Below are 20,922 nucleotides of genomic sequence, written 5' to 3'. Positions count from 1 at the left end.
CAGGAGAGGTTAAGAGCTGCTTCTTACTCTGCCGCCATCTTAACCCGGAACCTCAATTGCAGTCTATTTTAAATTTTATTCATTTATTACAGTATAAATCTGCCTTTTAAAAAAGCAGTTATAATTCATATAGTCAATTCAGGCTTGTGTATTTCATTGTGTCTATTGAATTATAATATGAAGACAAGTTTGGAATGAACATAGGAGATTCCAAACCCTACCTGAATTTCTCTCTAAATGGACACAAGATCACAAATAATGTGTTTCATAAATAAATTTCCAAAGGCAGAATTTTTAATAACCTGGAATTTTAAGTCTGTTCCATCAAAGTATGAACGTAATTTTTTTTCTTTTTCTGTATAAGTCAAGCCTCATTTACTGAAAGTAACAGGGTCCTGGCTGTCAAAGGGGACACTGAATTTTACATTGGCAATGGCACAAATTATGACTCTTAAATCGAAGGATCCAGGGGAAATAGTGGTTAGAACAAATTAATAGAAGTATTTTAGTTTTAGTTTAGTTTTAGCAGATAATTCTTGTAACATGTAGTTCAAGATCTCAGTTCTGAGATAACAGATTGATTTCATTTTCAACAGTTCTACATCTCTTCTAGTTATGCTTCAAACCCACTCTAGAGTAAATTATTACCCTATTATTTAGACATACCTTTGTTAGAAGTCACAGATTTGTGGTCTGGGTTTGTAGGACACTAATATTACAATTATCTAATATTGCTGCAATAATAAATTATTTATTCATTAACAATATTAATTTTAGGTTGTAATAAATATTAACCTCTTAATTATTGTTAGGTCTCATACCAATATAGTCATTCTGAACACCAAACATGATCAAATATAGAAACAGATTTTGATTAGTTATTGGTATGGATTACATTTCGTTTCAAACTCATTCAACAATATTTACTAGGCATTTAAACTATCTGAAAGGCATGGCACCAACAACAGAAAAAAAGAAGAACTGTTGAAGATCTCACAAAATACTTTCTGAAATTTTATTTGATTTATCTTATTTTTAAAAAGCTGGAGATCACTAGGCAGACACTATACCTGGAGCGAATACAGTTAGATAGAATACAGTTAGAAATGTTGGGAGTGGTACCTGATGTACAGAAGACAGTTCAACTTCAGGTGAAATTTTTCTGAGAGAGGGTGACCTATTAGAAATTACAATCTTCACCCGCTAATCTTTGAGGTAGGAAAAGAAAGTGCTGCACTGAAGGGACCCTGATGATGATGATGGTGAAGGAAAGTTGCACTAACTGTAGAAGATTAGGATATAATGGATAGGGACAAGAGTTAATGAAGTAAGGAAGTGTACAATCCTAGGAAGAAAGCATGGTCTTCTGTTAAGAAAGCATTCGTCTAATACCACAAACGTCAGCTCCCTGATGCAAAGCTTCATTTGCCCTAGGTTAGATAAAGTTCTTTTCCCTAAATAGTTCATTATACGAGAGCAGTAATTCTCCAGCCACAAAATGAACATTATGTTACACATTAGCTGTTAGTGATATATGGATTATTCATGGACACATGGTGGCTAAAGCAAAGCACAGACCCCTCAAATGAAGAGCTTGTAGAAAATTAATTGAGATTTGTTTATAGACTTTGTTAATGAAGGTTTGCTAGACCTATTAAAAAGGAAAGTCATATATTACCTTAGGGAATACCCTTTTCTTTTTTAAAGCTGTCAACTTGTAAGAATGATGGCAAAAGTGTCCTTTTCATGCCAGTGTAAGATTGTGCAGTTTTATATGTATTTGTGGGAAATAAATTGCATTTGTTCCATTCAAGAATGAATTAAAATATATTTATTAAGTACTTATTATGTTAGAAGTACTATGCTAAGTGGAGAAAATACAAATGCAAAAATCAAAGATAATCCCTGACCTTAAAGAGCTTATAGTTTAATTGGGAAAATAATATACATGGAGAGTGATAGCCAAGGACATTTTGGTCCAGGAAGTTAAAGGTGATTTAGACCAAAAAGATGGAATTTGACAGCACTGATCAAGGAACAATGGCAAAATTTATTTGATCACAAATATTTCCTGTTTCCACAGCTAGAGAGTGGGAAGTTGCCTCTCACAGGAGACAGTCAGGAATTCTTGAGGAGATGGTCTGAGAGTATGGAATGATGTGAGGCAAGAAAGGGATTTCCTGAAATAGTATTCTATGAAAGGTATCCACAGTCAGGTGACCATGGCCCACACAGTATTTCCTTCAGGACACGGTCCTTGGTATGGACAGAAATTAGGTTATGGAGGAGATTCTAGAAGATATGCTTATTACACACTAGAAACCTTCATAGATGTTGGGCTAATAAAAAAATGTTACATGGTCTTTGACTTCCTAGAGCTTATAATGTACTGGAAATTGAGACAATATGTGTATGCAATATCCATAAAGAAAAGCACCAGAATTAGAATAAATATATAAATTGATAGAAAATACTATGCGTGGCAGCTAGGTGACTGAATGAATTGAAAGCTAGGCACGGAGACCCAAGGTCCTGCATTTAAATCTGGCCTCAGACACTTCCCAAGCTATGTGGCCCTGGGAAAATCATTTAACCCCCATTGCCTAGCCTTTAGTGCTCTTCTGCCGTGGAACCCATACACTATATTGAATCTATGACAGATGGTAAGGGTTTTTTTTTAAAAAAAAAAAGGAAATTCTGTGATATCCAAGGAGAAGAGATAGGAGGGGGAATTATGGATGAATTCAAAGAGGAGGTGACTGATTTATTCTTGAATCACAGATAAAATATCATTGGGAGAGATTGCCAGGGGAAAGGAGATTCCTCTCCTAGGTCTGTGGAAATACATATGTAAGGTGTGTGCAGATTTCATCAACATGAGAGAGATCTGATGAGTACATCAACAATGTCATAATTGTTATCATGATTGGGATGATGAGGAATATAATAAACAATGGTGTAAAGGCAAGAAAGCACAGAATGGTTTCAAAGGCATAATCAAGTGTGCTGGAATATTAAGTAATATAATCTTATTGACAAGCCAACCTTCCTATGAATAACTAAGGAGACCTCAAATCAGCTAAATAAATATGGGTGACAGTAAAAGTGTCCTGAAATTCATTTACTCTTAATTTTGGAGCATCATGACACATTTTCAGTGATATGTACTTCACAGTTGATATATTCAAACAGAGAGATATCCATCTGTCAGAAATATATGGAGGTTCTTAAATTGAATGGAAGGTTAAACAATCTGAACTCACAAGTCTTTTCCTTTTATTAAGTGCTTACTAGGTTCTAAGCAATATGCTAAGGCCTGGATGAACAAATATCAGTATAAAGATAGTCCTTGACCTCAAAAACCTTATTCTTTTTCTTTTAATTTTAGTTTTTTTCTAGATAACAGTCCAATTTTTAAAACATTTTATTTTCCTAATTACATGTAATAACAATTTTTAATATGTTTTCTGAAATTATAATTTACACATTGTCTCCCTCCCTTCTTCTCCCTGAGATGATGAGTAGTTTGATTTGGGTTATACATGTATGATCACATAAAACATATTTCCATATGGGTCATTTTTTTTGAGATGATATTAATGTAAAACACGAATCCAAAAATAAAGTGGAAATAGTATTCTTTGATCTGCATTCAGGCTCTAAATGTTCTTTTTCTGAAGGCAGATAGCATTCTTTGTCATAAGTCCTTTAGTATTGTCCTGGATTGCTAAGAATACCTTGTACAATATGGCTTTTACTGTGTACATTGTTCTCCTTGTTCTTCTTAACTTCACTCTGCATTAGTTCATGTAGGTCTTTCCAATTTTTTTTCTGGAATCATTCTGTTTATTATCATTTCTTATAGGTCAATCATATACCAGAATTTGTTCATCTAGTTCCCTATTAGACATCCCCTCAGTCTTTGCCACCACAAAATAATGCTGCTATAAATCTTTTTATACAAATAGGTCCTTTTTCCTTATTTTAATCTCTTTGGTGTACAAATCTAGTAGTATTATTATAGAATCAAAGAATATGCACAATTTTACAGTCCTTTGAGCATGATTCCAAATTGTCCTCTGATTGATTGAATCAGTTCACAACTCCACCAAAATGCATTAGTGTCCCAATTTTGCCATATCCTCTCCAACATTTATCAGTTTTCTTTACTGGCATATTAGCCAGTCTGATAGATGTGAGATGGTACCTTGTTTTAATTTCAATTTCTTTAATCTATAGTGATCAATACAATTTTAATAATAATTTTCTGACATTTTGCAATCCATCTTTTTCCCCTTCCTTCCACCTCCTCCCTCCCCAAAAGGTAGTTAATATGATGTAGGTTGTATATATGTTATTACACAATACATATGTCCGTGTTCATCATGTTGTGAAAAAAACACATATTGCTTATTCTACATAACAATTCATGGAGCAAATAATGTGAAGAATGGTACACTTCAATCTGCATTCAGACTTTATCAGTTACTTTTATGGAGGTAGATAGTCTTTTTTGTCCTGAGTTATTCTGAAATCTTGCCTTTTTGATAATAGTTGAGTTGTTCACAGGTGATCATCATAAACTAATGTTCTTATTGAATACAATTTTGTCCTGGTTCTGTTCACTACACTTGGCCTCATTTCATATACCTTTCCATGCTTTTTTGTGATCAACTTGTCATTTCTTATGGAACAATAATATTCCATTATCATTATATACCATAAATTGTTTGATCATTCCCCAGTTGATAGGCATCCCTTCACTTTGCTACCACAAGAAGAGTGGCCATAAGTATTTTTATACTAGTAGATCCTTTCCCTCTATTTTTAATGTCTTCTGGATGAAGCTCCTCTGGGTAAAAAGGTATACCCAGTTTATTTTTTTCCTAAACTAATATTTTTATTTATCAAGCATCTATTTTTCTCCCTTCTATCTATACCCTTTAAGGAAAAGAAAAGAAAAACAAAACATTTTTAACAAATATATAGGGCAAGCAAACATTTTTCCTAATGACCATGTCCAAAAATGTTTGTCATATTATTCATATTAGTCTGTCCCCTCTCTTTTAGGAGATGGGTAACATTCTTTATCATCAATCTTCTGGAACCATGGTTGATGATTGTAGTGATGAAATTTCTTATGTCTTAATTATTTTTTTTGCAATGTTATTATTGTTAGAGTAAAAAACTGTTCACTTGAATCTCCTCAATTCACTTTGTATCAATTCATCAGTTTTCCCATGGTTCTTGAAAAGTGGCTTTGTCATAATTTCTTAAAACAAAAAAATATTATATTTAAGGAATAAATTATTTATTCACTCCACACTTGATTGTCATTCCATTAGTCTAGTTATTTGCAACCAAATAAAAAGAATGGCTATAAATATTTTTATTAATACAGTTAATGTTTGCCTTTGATGACTTCATAAGGATATAGGCCTAATATTTGTATTGCTAAGTCAAATACTATGCATTTTTTAGTTCATTTGCGGTTACATTTCAAAATGACTGTCAATTCACAGCCCTGCTAATAGTGGACAAGTGTTCTTGGTTTCTTCCAGCTCCTACAACATTTGTCATTTTCCCTTTTTGTGAACTTAACAAATTTAATGAGTGTTAAATGGAAACTCAGAGTTACTTTAATTTACACTTTACTGTCAGTGATTTGGATCTTTTTTTTTTCACATCTATAAATAGCATGGATTTCTTCCCTTGAGAACTACGTTTGTATCCTTTTGAGCTTTTATCAGTTGGCAAATGACTTGTTCATGCAGTTTTATTGGTTTCCTGCTTACTTTAGGAATAAGAACTTTATCAGAGAAACTTGCTGCAAAGATTTTTTTTCTAGTAAACTGTTTCCCTTCTAATCCTAGCTATTCTGAATTTATTTGTGAAAACACCTTTTCAATTTTGTGTAATCAAAAATTGTCCACTTTATCTTCTGTGATCATCTCTCTGCCTTGCTTAGAAATTAACTCTTCCTCTATCCACAGACCTGACAGGTCATCTTTTTCTTTTTCCTCTAAATTGTTTATGATGTAACCTTTTTATATAAAGATACCTGTGTTCCATCTATTAACTTAGAATACCATATATTAATATATCTGCATTGTATTTTTATTTATTTTGTTGTATATTTCATGATTACATTTTTTATCTGATTCAGATTTTCACTCAGAAGTATTTCAGGCAACCATATACTCAGAAGCCAGACATTTGACACCTCTGTTCTATGTTTCCTGAAAATGTATGGGTTTTTTTTTCTACTAATTTTAGTTCAAGCCCTAACTTGTGTTTCTCTCACTGTTATTTGCCAATGACTAGCACCCAGTTCCATGTAGTCATCTAAAATTTATTAATTTTTACAAAATATCCATAGGGCAGGCTTTCTGTTTCTGTTTCTGAAGTAAGCTTGTTTTCACTCAATTCCTACATAGCACCAATCCCATAATGTCCAAATCCAAAGGAAGCACCACTGTCTGATGAATCCTTGTCTTCCATATGACAGGGGTGGGCTACCGTAGTCACTCCCAATCATTACCCTTTGCTCCCTGGGGAATTGATGCTCCACTAGCTGCAAACAAAAATTCTTCTGAGGCATCCACTGGACCTTTCATACTCAGAGTATTTGTAGCTTCAATCCTTTCACTAGGCAACATGAATAGAGGAGTCCACAAGCTCCTCAAAGAGTACTGAGATCAAGTGAGTCAGTGACTGAAGCTCATAGGATTTTTTGAATACCTTTAGAAAATTAAATACCTTTCTCTTCACCATGAGATTAGATGACTACATGTTCCACAATCTCTACAAGATACTCTCATTCCATGTCACCATAATTCTCCTGGAAGCAGGAAGAAAGCTACCTAACATCTATCTCCAAATGGGGAAATGTTACTAGAGAATCTTTACTCATGTGCCAGATCATCATCACACATTTTTTTTAATTTAGAAATTATATCCTTAGACCTCCTTTTTAGTTAAAGCATACACATTACTTCAACCTTCTTTCTGTAAGTCTTGCATGAAACAAAAGAAGCAGAATTTTCCTTATTCATAGTTTAAGTCTGTCACTGGGAAGAATTTAAATGTTGCTGTAATATTATAAACTCTTTGAAGGCTGTGATTGTATCTTTTTCTACTGTGTTCACTCATTATCCCACAGTGCTTGACACAATATTGGGCACTTAGTACTGGACTGGAAGCAAAGATTGAAAACTTCTTATTCTTGTTTTCTCCTTGAATGAAAAGGTCACAGGAGGGGGCTCAATGGATTAAGAACCAGGTCCAAAGACTGAATGTCCTGGGTTCAATCTGGTCTCAGACACTTCCTAGATGTGTGATCCTGGGCAAGTCACTTAACCCCCATTGCCTAGTGTTATATTCAAACTCTGAGTCTCACCTTGACTGACAAGGGAGACAGTTGGAAGACATCAGAATGTTCCCAGATGCCATGAGGACAGGAGCAAAGGCAGTTGGCCTGAGGTTATAAATACCCTAACAGTCATCTGGAAGGGGTCTTTGGTCTTTGGAGGTCTTTAGTCTTTGAGCTTAACCATTGAGCTTTGATCTTTGATCTTTGATCTGGAAGCAGTGATCTGTGGGTTGCTGACCATGGGTCATCAATCCTCTTTGAATCTCCCTAGATCTTTAGGCACCTAAATCATCATAGCTATTTAGATCTCTGGGCCCCCAGTGGGAACTGGGAGGAGGGAGGTAGAAGAAGAAGAGGGTGGATTTCCTGAAGGGTGATTTCTTCCTAAAGGCTGTGCAGGCTGACATAAGAAACTTAGAACAAAGAAGCTGAGAGAAATCACAATATCTGTACCAACTGAGTAGTTTGCCCTCCCTGGTTTGGCAGTGGCCAAGCTAAACCAGAGGAGTGTAAAATCACTAGCTTCAGCCTTACTGAAATAACAGCCTACAGTCCTGAGAGATTGTTGATCATAGCTATTAGTGACAGGGTCTCCTATCCCCAATCTGTTCCTGATTGTTCCTTTCCCTATTTAACATCAATAGATAAAGTTTATTAAGTACCTTCCTGAGTGGTCATTATATCACAACCCGTGGGGAGGGAGCAACGCAATCAGATGAAACATGATCCAAGTCTAATTAGATCCCAATATTAATAATCAATCAACCTCAGGTGGGACCTGAAAGGTTTACCTATCCACTAGACCATCAAGGGTCCTGCCTGGGCACTGTTATATGGAAGTAGGAATTATATCATCTAGCAAGGGTGACTGAGTTGGTGTCCTCAGTCACCAGATACCTAGGGGAATACAAGGCACAGCTTCCCAAACCAATATCCCCTAGGAGCATAGCAGTATTCACACTAGTCTTTACCACACAGTATTGATTCTAAGACAGAAGGTATGGGTTTAAAAAAATGTCACATGAAGGAAGAACCTTTCCAGACAACTAATATGTATGTTTAATTCCATTCTTAACCCAATACCTTTCATAGCTTCTTTTCTTCATTATCTTTCTATTATTACTGTCCTTGAAATAACTTTTCATGACCTTCAAATAGATTATAGATCCATTAAATATTAATATTGAAAGAGTCCTTAGAGGTCTCTTAGTCCAACCTCCCACTCAGTATAACTACCACTTCTAAGACTTCCTGAAAAGGTCATACTTTGGAGTCATCCAGCAAATGAATACTGTCAGCAGCAACAAAGACCATATTACCTCATAAATGAGGAAACCTGTCAAATTGCCAAGAGAGATTTTTCCCCTATATGTCAGGAAATTCTTTATGTTACAATGAAATAATAGTAGCCCCTACTTCACAAGGTTGTTATGAAGATCAATTTAGATAACATGTAAAATGTGTTACAAATGTTAAAGTCAAATTTAAGTGCTGACCAGATGATGATAATGATCAATCAATAAACATTTATTAAGCATCTACTATATTCTAGGCAGTGTGCTAATTACTGATGATGCTGAAGATGAAAAATCAATAATTAAACATATATTTAGCTTGCATGATATGTGAGGCACTGTGTTAAGCATTGATGATGAGGAGGAGAATGAGAATGAGGATGAAATCTGCCTTCTTATTTCTAGTTCCCCTTGCTTAGTCCCAGTAGAATCAATTAGTCCCATTTTCACCAAGATGAAACTTGATATTTTAATATAATGACTATAAAGCGTCTTCTCCACTGCACAATAAACACCTCCATTCTTTTCAGCAGACATCAATAAAGTATTTGCTTAAGAAAACCTATATGCCACTGAGAAAATAAAAGTAAGACAATTTCTGCCTTCTACTCTACTAGAAAGAGACAACATTTATGAGGAAATGAGGTAGCATCTAACTTGTTTTGGCGGGTTCTGCTCCATTCTTGCTGACCAACTATAAACAAATATCAGTTTGTCAGTATCCCTCATAAAAGGACTTCAGTTGTTTCTAGACTTCATGGAACACTGCAGGTCATAATTATAAGAAAATTCAGAGGCCAACTAGCCTAACCTATAGCAAGAATTCTGTTTATAATATCATCATAATTATGATAGTAACCATCATAGCTAGCATTAATACAGTATTTTATGGTTTGCTAAACGCTTTGAAAATATTATCTTATTTGATCTTCACAAGAATGCTGAGAAATAGGTGCTGTTAATATTCCCATTTTACAAATAAAAAAATCAAGTTTGCCCAGGTTCATACACCAATTAAGTTCCTGAGGCAGGATTTGAGCTCTGGTCTTCTCGACTAGGGGTTCAGTGTTTTATCCACTCCATCACATAACTTCCAGGGATGATCCAGATTTGAATACTTCCAGTTATAGAGTCAGCCACCCCCTGTTTCACTCCAGGAAATGTGTTCTACTTTTAGAATCAGAGATAATTTTTAAAGTGCTTTAATTTACTTTGACCCTTCATTCCTAATACTTCCATTCTCAATCTCTTCTGCTTATTTTCCTTCACAAGTCTCTTCTCCCTGCCTCTAGTCTCTTCCTTTCCAATCTATCCAGTATAGATTACCAGATCATTTTCACTCTAATTGCCTCTAGCTTAAATCAATCCCTCTGCAGTTTTCATCCATTCCTTCAAGTTTTGTCTTATGGGGCCATGGCAGAAGTCTGTAATCCTTCTTCCCTGTGTCAGCTGCCCTGTCCCCTTATAAGTCTATTTTTTAGCTGAAACTTGCCCAGTTCCTTTAGTAAAGTTTTATATGGCATGAATTTGAAGCACTTCATTGTGCTGCTTGCCAGCATCTGAGAAATATCCAGCTCATTAACTAAACACATTGTTCCAGATGTTATCTGGCGAGGTGAGAGTATTAGAGCTGTTGTCTCCTACTTTCTAGATGCCTTCACTTTCTTTCTGGCTCTGATTACTTGTCCATGCAGCACCTATCATTTAGCAAGAATCATGTTTACTAGGCTTATTAATTGCAACACAAGAAGCTAAGCTTTCACAAATAAACTCCCATCCTTTCAAAATCAATTCATATGCCTCAAGATTACAAATGAAAGGATATGTAAATACAGGCAAAACCTAACTAGATAATGGATACAGATTCCAACCATGTCAAGAAGTTATTTATATAGGGATTGTTAGCAAGTTCTCCTTGAAGGAAATTTATTTCAACCCTAGAGATGATTAAATGACACCCAAAGCAGAGAGTATCATTGGATCCCCTCTGGCAAACAAGGTTACTCTTGGCTTCCACTAGGCAAGCTCTTTAAATTTGCCTTTGCTGTTCATTCTTCATTTTTGTGGAGAACCAATGATACCACTTGGGATATCTTGACTTGTACGTAAATTGGATTTAAGTGCGGCAGAGTTGCACAAAGTCAACAGCCTTGCTCTGTCTTCTAGAGTCATCCAAGTCCAGCATCAAGACAAAAGTCAGAATGACTAGTGATGGCCTGGGATGCAGTGGATGACCTTGGCCTCTTCTGTGTCTTACCAAGGTCTAAACATTCCACAGTGTCTACATCTGTCACTTCCTTGGCTGTTAGAACAAATTATTTGCATCTACCCATTATACTGGGTAAAGTCTTCACATGATTGGGTTAGACATCCCTCAACTCACAGGTTTGAGGTCTGCTGGTTACCCTTAGTCTGGTTTTACCCGGCTGCTTAGACAGATTACCAGATTAAGGCCTTCTCCATGCTATAACTTCTTGGAGTCATAGATGAGAGTTGAGTAACAGGTAGACACCAAAGGTGGATAAGCAGTCCTAAAAATGCTCAGCAAGCCTTTAGATCAGAGCTTCTAGCCTTCCCTGAGCATCTCCATATACCCTAGAATAGCTCTCAGAAGAAAAACAAGATAAAAGACACTTTTAAAACCCATTCTTTTTAATTTCCTCTTCTATATGATAACTGTTGGACTAAGTAACATCTATGGTTCCATATATATATATGTAATCTCCTATGAACTGTTATTCATACATTGTAGATAATTTTGTTCCCCCTTCTCCAAAAAATAATTCTGGTTTTCTGGTAATTCAACAATAATGGCAGATGGTCCAGCTGTAAGTCCTCAAGGACTTGAATGGTGATGGCTTCATCAGACACCTGTTTGGTAAACCACAACAGCAGTTGTGAGCCCAGCACCACCCCATACCCAAATCCCATGGCATGCATGTGTGATTTTGCTTGGGTAAGCAGACACCTGGGGAGTTTGCAAACCCACCAAATCTCCCCTTTGCCAACTCAGTTAATTATAACCCATCCAGATGGTTTGGCACATCTTAGCACAATAGCATAATTACAGAGGAATTGCCTGATTCCATTCCTCAGGAAGAAGGCCAATGCTGATTTGTTTGAAAGTGTGGCCCCAGTAGAGATTATGAAGATGGGTGATCATGATCCTCAGTGAGTTGGAAGGCAACATAAAATATGTCCAAGTTTGCCCCTTCTTCCCTTTATGCTTTTTGCCTCTATAAGAACATAACTGTCTTTGTAAAAATCCACTTCCTAGATTATATTAACCAACTATTAGGCCTTAAAATAGTGGCCCTATTCAAAATTTGGCTCCCATTTTTCCACATTTCTCTCCTCTTCTTTCCTTTATTAAGCCTCTTGTCCAGATGAACTGGTTTCCATTTCCCAGAAAACACCCTTCCCACTTCTTTGTTCCTGTTTATACTGTTCCCTCTTTTTTGTAATTATCTCATTCCCTGTCTCTATTTATGACAATTCTATGCATCCCTCATGGCCCATATCACCACTAACATTTTTCAAGAAGGTTTTCCTGAATATTGTAGCTCCCAGTATATTAACATAATAGATTTCTCTCATTGGAAGTCACTTAAAGGAGAATAACAATGATGAGAATCAACTTTCCACCCATGTAGGAGGTCCCTCTTTACTTTGGATGAAGTTAAAGGAGGAAGGTAGGTAGTACTTGGTTCCAACAAGTCAATTCTTATTATCCAGATGGTCATTAGCCACCTCTAATTCTTATGATTAACCTGATCATCTAACTGAGTGGCAATCACTTTCAATCTTAGACTCCTGAAGTTCTCAGTACTAAGTTAAAATCTTGCTATTTGTCAGCAGCAGAACTACTTAGATGCTGGATGCCTGAGAAAATGTGTAAAATAGCCAGGACTGAGAAAAAAAGGTCAAAGTTTAGGAAAAGTAAGAGTATGGCTTTTCTCTTTTTCTTCTTGCCAACAAGGTAAATAAATGTAGAACTATGTCATAGAACAGTTGGTAGAGATGAAATTGGCTAAAAGATCAAAAAGTAGTGCATATTCCATCAATGTGTGCACTTTCTCCACTGATTAAGGTTGTAAATCCTTGCCTTTTCAGTATGCATGACTTAATAAATGGACATTTGAGTTTCTGTGGCCAAAACTATCCCAATCAGAATCATGTAATCAAAGAATTACTAAATATCTTTCACATAAATCATTTAATACACTACTTTGAGGAAAAATCTCCTTTACATTATTATTGAGTAAGCATGGAACCTTCATTCAAGGCTCCAACGAGAAGGGAACTCATTACCTCCAAAGGCAGCCAATTACCTTGTTCAATAACTGGAATTGTTCCTCAAGTTTTTTGTTGTTGTTGTTGTTTTCCTAACATGGAGGCAAAATTTACTTCTCTTCAACATCTACCCATTGCTCCTAGATTTGTTTTCATGGGCCAAATCAGATGAATTTGTTCTCTCCTCCATGTGACAGTCCTTTAAATATTTAAAGTTTGTTATTATCTCTCCCCAACAGCATCTAAATGCTTTCTTAAATGTGTTTCTTGTAGAAAGCATACTGTGAAATTCTAGCTCTTAATTCACTCTGTTATCCTCTTCCATTTTATGAATGAGTTCATAGTATTTACATTTAGTTGTGATTACTAACTGTATGTTTACCTCCATCTTGTTTTCCTCCTAATTATCCTTCTCTTCCTCTCCTTTCACCCTTTCCTTGTTTACAAACATTATATTTTTTTTGCTTCTGACTACTGCTTCTCCAAAGTCACCCTTCTTTTTGTCCATTCTCATCATTTTCATGTTTTTCTCCCCTTCTTACTTCCTTATAGGGTAAGATAATTTTCTGTAAATAACTCAGTATAGATGTTATTGCTTCTTTGCCCCAATTTGGATGAGTAAGGTTCAAGTGTTACCTGCCACCATCCCAACTTTCTCTCCACTGTACTTATTCTTAAATGCATTTTCATGTGAGATTTCACCCTAACTTTCTCTCTTTTTCTCTTTCTCCATTGTATTCTTTCTTATCCCTTAATTTTTTGGGGGGGTACAGGGAATTTTGGGGCTATCTTCCCATAATATTTAAAATACTCCTTGATTTCAATTTGTATATGCTCTGTTAGGTAGAGATTGCAGCTCCTATTCTAATAGTGATACTTTTCTTGAGCATCTTCAGTATCTTAAATATCCTAAGTACTATAAGTACCTTAGATATGTCAAGTATCTTAGTTATCACTTTCTAAAGGAGTACTATAAGTTTAACCTCATTGTTTCTCTTGATTTCCTTAAGTATATTAAGTACCTTAAGTAACTTAAGATCTTAAGTATCAAAGTTATCACCTTATATAGGAATGTGATTATTTTTTTAATTTTAGTTTTTTTATTTTAAAAAGAAATTTCCACATAAGTTTTACAAAGTTATATGATCCATATTTTCTTCCTCTCTTTTCCCCTCCCCCATCCTAGAACTGACAAGCAATTCAATCTGGGTTATACTTGTATTATCATGCAAAACATATTTCCATATTATTCATTTTTGCAAGCAAATAATCTTATAAAATCAAAATCGCAAAATGTATACCCAAATAAACAAGTGATAAATCATATGTTTTCATCTGCATTTCTACTCCAACAGCTCTTTCTCTGGAGATAGATAGGATTCTTTTTCATAAGTCCTCAGAATTGACCTGGATCATTGTATTGCTATTAGTAGCAAAGTCTATCACACTTGATCATTCCACAATATTGCAATTACTGTGTATAATATTCTCCTGGTTCTGCTTATTTAACTCTGCATCAGTTCATGTAAGTCTTTCCAGCTCTTTTTGAAATTATCCTGTTCGTTATTCCTTATAGCACAATAGTATTGCATCACCAACATATACCACAATTTGTTCAGTCATTCTCCAATTGAGGGACATCCCTTTAGTTTCTAATTCTTTGCTACCACAAAAAGAACAGCTATAAATATTTTTGTACAAACAAGTCCTTTCCCCTTTTTTTATTTCTATGGAATACACAACCAGTAGTGATATTAATAAATCAAAAGCTTGGCATTCCTTTATAAGGAAAGTGGTTAGTTTGACCACATTGAGTCCCTTAAGGTTTTTTTTCTTTTCTGTTTACCTTTTTATGCTTTTCTTGAGTGTCAAATTTGATCATCATACTTTCTTTTCAGTTCTGGTCACTTCATCAGCTTAGAATTTATTTGTGGGGCAGCTGGGTAGCTCAGTGGATTGAGAGCCAGGCCTAGAGACAGGAGGTCCTAGGTTCATATCTGGCCTAAGACACCTCCCAGCTGTGTGACCCTGGGCAAGTCACTTGACCCCCACTGCCCACCCTTACCACTCGTCCACCTAAGAGCCAATACACAGAAGTTAAGGATTTTAAAAAAAGAATTTATTTGTAAAGATATAGCAGTAAATTAATAAATATCTTTATATATGCAGGAGTGTATTAAGTAGGAAGAGAAAGCATGCTAAAAAATAAAGGGAATCAGAAAAGCTTCTTATTAGATGTGGCTACACAAGACTGAACATTGAAGAAGACTGGAAATTTGAAGATGTGGGGGTGAAGAAGGGACGCATTCCAAGCATTTAAGACAGTCTTCACAAAAACATGGAGACATGAGATTGAATAGCAAGTCTGAGGAATAGCAAATAGACAAATCTGGACAAAATATAGAGTATGTAAAAGGAAGTAAAATGAAGGTAAGCAGGAGTCAGATAGTAAGACACTTTAAAAGCCAAAGAACCTTGTATTTTAGCCTAATGGAAAAAGGGGGCCATTGAAAGTTTTTAAGCAAGAGAATGCCATCTTCAGACTTATGATTTAGGAAGATATCCTTACTTGAGCTCTTATTGTTCTTCATAATCGTCCCAATATATACAGACAATGTATTCAACAAAAGTATTGGACCCTTGGAAAGCATCCTTCTGAGCTCTCTACATTTTTTCCTAGGGATGAGAGCAGAATTGACAATTAACTTCATCTTTGTAGTAAATCCCTATTAAAAGGACCAGAATTGTAAGAGATGCTATATTCCTAGGTATATAAAAATGAAAATGGTAGGGTCAGGTAGGTAGCGTAGTGGATTCAAATCTGACCTCAGATACTTCGAATCCGTGTGACCCTGGTCAAGACACTTAACTTTGATTGCCTAGTCTTTGCTACTCTTCTGTCTTAGAATTGGAAACAAAAGTTTTCTTAAAAATAAGAATCTTTTTTTTCCTCCTTATTCTATATGTTCTCTACTGATCTTACAAAGATATCTTTGTTACATCTTGCGTGAGGACAAGACTATGACTTCTAGCTCATTTTGATATTTCCTGTCACCAGGACTTCCACATTGCAGACAAAAAATGTTTATTGAATTAATGCATAAATGTGTGTATCTTCCAAGTGAAGTTAGACTAAAATTAGACAGTAGACAATTAACCACTCTCAGCATCAGTTTTCTTATTTTCAAAAGGGGTATGATAATAATAGCACTTACCTCAAAGAGTTGTTTTGAGGCACAAATATCATTGCAAACCTAAATTATTTTTCAAAACATTATACAAATTCTAACTTCTTATTTTCATATTCAAAGAGAAGTCTAGTGTATTTAACCCAAAAGAATGAATCACAGATGATGACAGTATCAGTGGAGGAGATATTTTAAGACAGGACTTAAGGAGAGGTCTTTTGGGTACCTCTTCCATCATCTCTTGGTCTACGTAATTTGCTTTCTTCAGTCTCTTGTGCAGGACTCGTCTCTACTCAGTGAATACCTTACCAAGGCTCTTGACTGACTTTTAAAGATTGTAGATAGTGAATCATGAGTAATACATGAGTCTATTTGACCTTTGTGACCTTTGATCTGAAAATCTCAGCTATTGTTCCTATTCCTCACAATCTCACAGTATATTGGAAATGCTATGATCTCATTCCTAGAATGTCTTGAGTGAAAGAAACTTTGAAATATGATCTTCTAAATCTTGGCAATGACTTTAGTGAATACTAAATAGAGTTAAGCATATGCATGAAGCAAGAGAAAGTTCCAGGAAATACTATAAAGAAACCATAATAGAAATATAACATGATATTACTATATGTAATAATATAGTATATTAAAATACAATATTGATATAAAATTATGAAGCACATTAAAAATAGAAGTTGGAGATTCTTAAAGCTTGGATACAAACATTCTCAAATGAGTCAAATGTTAGAAGTACTGACTAGGAATTAGACCTCACTCTGCCATTTATTGATTTGTGATTTTAAGCAAATTACTCAATCTCTCTAGACCTAAGATTCTTCTTTGTAATTTATGAGAATCAAACCAGATCAGTGAAAGAGACCCTTTTAGAGATGGATTGCTAGGTCTCACCCTCACCCCCAGACTGAGTGCCGTGCTCATCCCTTCCATACCATGGACCATGACCATCTCCCCTCCACCAAGTGCTAGATGTACCCTGCCAGCCCATACTTCACATAAAGGAGGGAGGAAGTGCTGCCATTGGGCTGCTGGGTGGACGAAGTGAGGAATGTCCTCAGTAAGTGTAGAGAGGGGGAGGGGAATGGCTAGAGTGCTTTTCTCCCCTCCATCTCTGCTGTCTGTGAGTCACCCACATTATGTCCTGGGTGCTCCAATTTGGCTGCTGGGCACAGGGGTAGGTGATGTAAAAAAATGTCATCAGTCATGGTGGAGAAGAGAAATGGAGCAGCTCTGCCTGAGTCCCTCTGCCTTTCTAGTAAAGAACTCTGTCAGCAGGCAACCACATGCCCACAGAGAGTGCTCTGGGTGCCATGGTGCCATCTTTGGTGCCTATGCCATAGGTTCAACATCACTGAACTAGATGGTTCATTCCAGTCCTATATTTCTATAATGCTATTGTTCTAAAATTATAAAGTTCTGGTTTTCTGCCCCAAACCTGCGCAGTAATATCCCACATCAAGCAAAAGAAATATCAAGCAATTTGCAAAGGTCTTAGAATAAAGGTAAAGTTTTCAATATTTTTTTTTGGTGGGGGAATTTCTGAAATAAAATTTGTTTTGTTTAGTTAAAGGGTTTGTTTGGCAGACCTGTCTCCCCACTTCTCCAAACCCTTGCATTTTTTCCCATCCTCACAAGGATGATAATAATCAAAAGAAGTAAATTAATTTTGTTTCACATCCTCAGTCCAGAAAATTAAAGGCAGACAATGTAGAGTACACTGGAAATTTTCCAGAATGTGACACTGTGAACCCACCAGAGTGGAACCTACTCCTGAAATAGGAAAGGGAAGGAAGTTTCCTGAGCAAGGCACAAAAACCTAGAATGTTAGGGCATCTAGTTCAGAATAAAGAGTAGGTCCCCAAAGAAAGAATTTGACCAGGCCCATATAGCTAGTTAACCACAGGGTCAGAACTAGAACTTGGGTTTTTGCCTCCTACCTCTTGTGTACAGGGGATAGAGCACTGGACACGGAGTCAGGAAAATCTGACCTTAAATTTGGCCTCAGACAATTAATATGTGACCCTGGGCATGTCATTTAACCCTGTTTGCCTCAGTTTCCCCATATGTATAAAATGAGCTATACCTCATTTCAGTAGCTTTGCCAAGAAAAGTGCAAACGAGGTCACAAATTCAGACTCAACTGAAACAACTGAACAAAATCCCTCCAAATGGGCAGTTCAAATGTAGGGAGATAGAGTCACAGCATCTGTCTTTAAGACCTATTTATTAAAAAAAAAAAAAAGCTATCCACCAACACAAAAGGAATCAATGTAGTTTGAATGCAGATTGAATCATACAATTCCTCACTTTATTTCCTACATGAATTTTTCTCTGGTGGAGAAGATATGTCTTCTTTCACAACATGATGAACATAGAAATATGTATTACATGATAACATGTGTGTGATATATATGACCTGCTATGTTGGGGAGAGTGGAGGGATGAGACAGAGAAAATATGGATCACAAAATGTCAGAAACTGATTATTAAAGATTTTATCAACATGTAAAAGTTAAATTTCTTAAAAAGATCTTATTAAGAGCTATAGATTCCTGCTAATGGGAACCTTTCTTTGATTGAATTATGGTAGCTTTAGGACCTCTTCTTTAGTATTCCCCTTCCCCATAATAATTCTGTCTCCATTATGAACAGTTATAAACTGGAATTAGAGGAAAACTAGAAAACTAAAACTGTTTTCTTTTTATATTTGTAGTATATTTCCAAAGAAAGGTCTTCGGCTTAGTAGTACACAAGGTTTTTTTTTTCAGTTTCCCCACCATTTCCCCCTTATTTCTTCCATCTAAATTGCTGATTATTCCTTTCCTACCTACATCCTTTATATCTACATAGATGTATTTTTCCCTATATTATCTCATTTTATTCTCTATATACTCCTGTGAGATAGAGAGGGCAAGGATTATTATCTCTATTCTGAAGATAAGGAAACAGGCTCAGAGATGGGAAATAGCTTGCCCAAGGTCACAGAGAAAGCAAGCGATAGAGCAGGGTAAGCTTTAGGGAGCCTGTCCCTCAGCCCAGTTATCTTTCCATTATTCTATGGCTTAGAGAATATGGATCAGTGAGTTGATTTCTTAGAGATGTTCTATCTAGTTTCTTCGTTCTGAGCATTTATAGCTCTTTAGAGAACTGTTTTTTTCTAGGATTGCTGCTTTCATATACAGGGATATTTAGAGATATCTGACCCCAAATATATAAACAGATAAACTACACAAGATTTTGTCTTAGGGCAACATGTTGACATCACATTCAGTCCTTCAATGGTGATGAGTTAAGATTTCAGGACCTTCTTCCTCCCCCAGGTAAGATTCAAGTCTCACTTTATGCCTCTTGTCCAAAATTATTAAAATGACTATTTATAGTTATATTTGACTCCTTCCTCCTAATTACCTTTTGATTATGTGAGTAGAACCTAAAAGTTTCTAATCCCTCTATTCATGAGTTTGTTTCACTGATATTTTTATATGAAATACATGTATACAGTAGTGTGTCCTTCAAATCAAAGGGTCCTCTGAATCACTGGTCTATATCAGTGCTCTTGACTTTCAGGTGTCTAACTTGCAAGATATTATTGAGCTAAGTGATTACTTCTGGATTTTTACTAATAAGGTAAGGACAAAGAAAGGAAACATCATCTCTAACTTTTTTATAATGGATTAGACATTTATTCAAGAGAATTTTAAAGGGTCCTGAGTCTTATTCAAACATTTATCATTCAGCCTGTGCTATTTGAGATGTATTCTGACCATAGAGAAAAGGATTAAAAAAAAAGGCTATAGTCTTACTAGTCGTATTGGGCAAGTCATTTATGCTTTCAGAGGCTCAGCTTTCCTAACATGTAACATTAAGCAGAGGAAGTAAATTATGTCAAAACTCCCTTATGGCTCCTAGATTCTATAAGATATTTCCCAGAAAACTGATAGCTGGGAAATAATTAAAAATATGAAAGATCCCTGGGGCAGAGTCAAGATGGCCACGTAGAAGCAGCAAAAGCTCAGTCCTCTATGAAAAACCTTCCATATTAATAAAAAACAAAGTACTTTGAGGGGACAGAATACCAAATGTAACAATAGGACAGAGCCAGGGGACCCTCCTGTTTGATTCAACTTAAAAGGTACTCCAAGAAGGCTGAATTCTTGGGTTTAAGGAAAAGAAAGAAGGAAGGTCCAAGGACTCCTCCCCCACCTACTGTGCTGAGTCACCAGTGGTTACTGGAATATGTCATGTTTGTAATAACAGGGATGTTGGAAAGCTGATGGTATGGCCAGGGCCAGATGCCTGCAAGACACTCTCCTCTCCCACACACAGGCTTGAGTGAGTGGGGAGGGGAAGTGCTCCTTGCTCTCAAACCCTTCCTACTCAGCAGTTGGCTTTCAATTGAATATGGAAGCAGGGCAATAACTTCTGACAAGGCTCAGCAAAGCTAATCTCTAATGATGTTCTCCCCAACTTATATTCCCCACAGGTCTGATTGAGGACTGAGTAGAAGCTAGATATCTTGCTGTTAAGGAATGAGAAGGAACAGACTTCTTAGGCTGGCAACTGACAGGAATCAAGCTTAATGGCTGTAGTGAGTATACCCAAATAACTACTCAGGCACTGCTATCAAAGATAAAGCCTATATTGATAAAAGAAAGAAGGGGAAGGCAAGAGGGGGTAATTAGGATTTGGATAAGAACTGGGAAGATCTGAAACTGTCAGGTCGAAGCTACTCCTCCCCTCCCAGGAGGGAGTGGCAGAC

The sequence above is a fragment of the Gracilinanus agilis genome, chromosome 2, assembly GCF_016433145.1.
Source record: "Gracilinanus agilis isolate LMUSP501 chromosome 2, AgileGrace, whole genome shotgun sequence".
Taxonomy (NCBI): domain Eukaryota; kingdom Metazoa; phylum Chordata; class Mammalia; order Didelphimorphia; family Didelphidae; genus Gracilinanus; species Gracilinanus agilis.
This window is presented reverse-complemented; position numbering follows the sequence as displayed.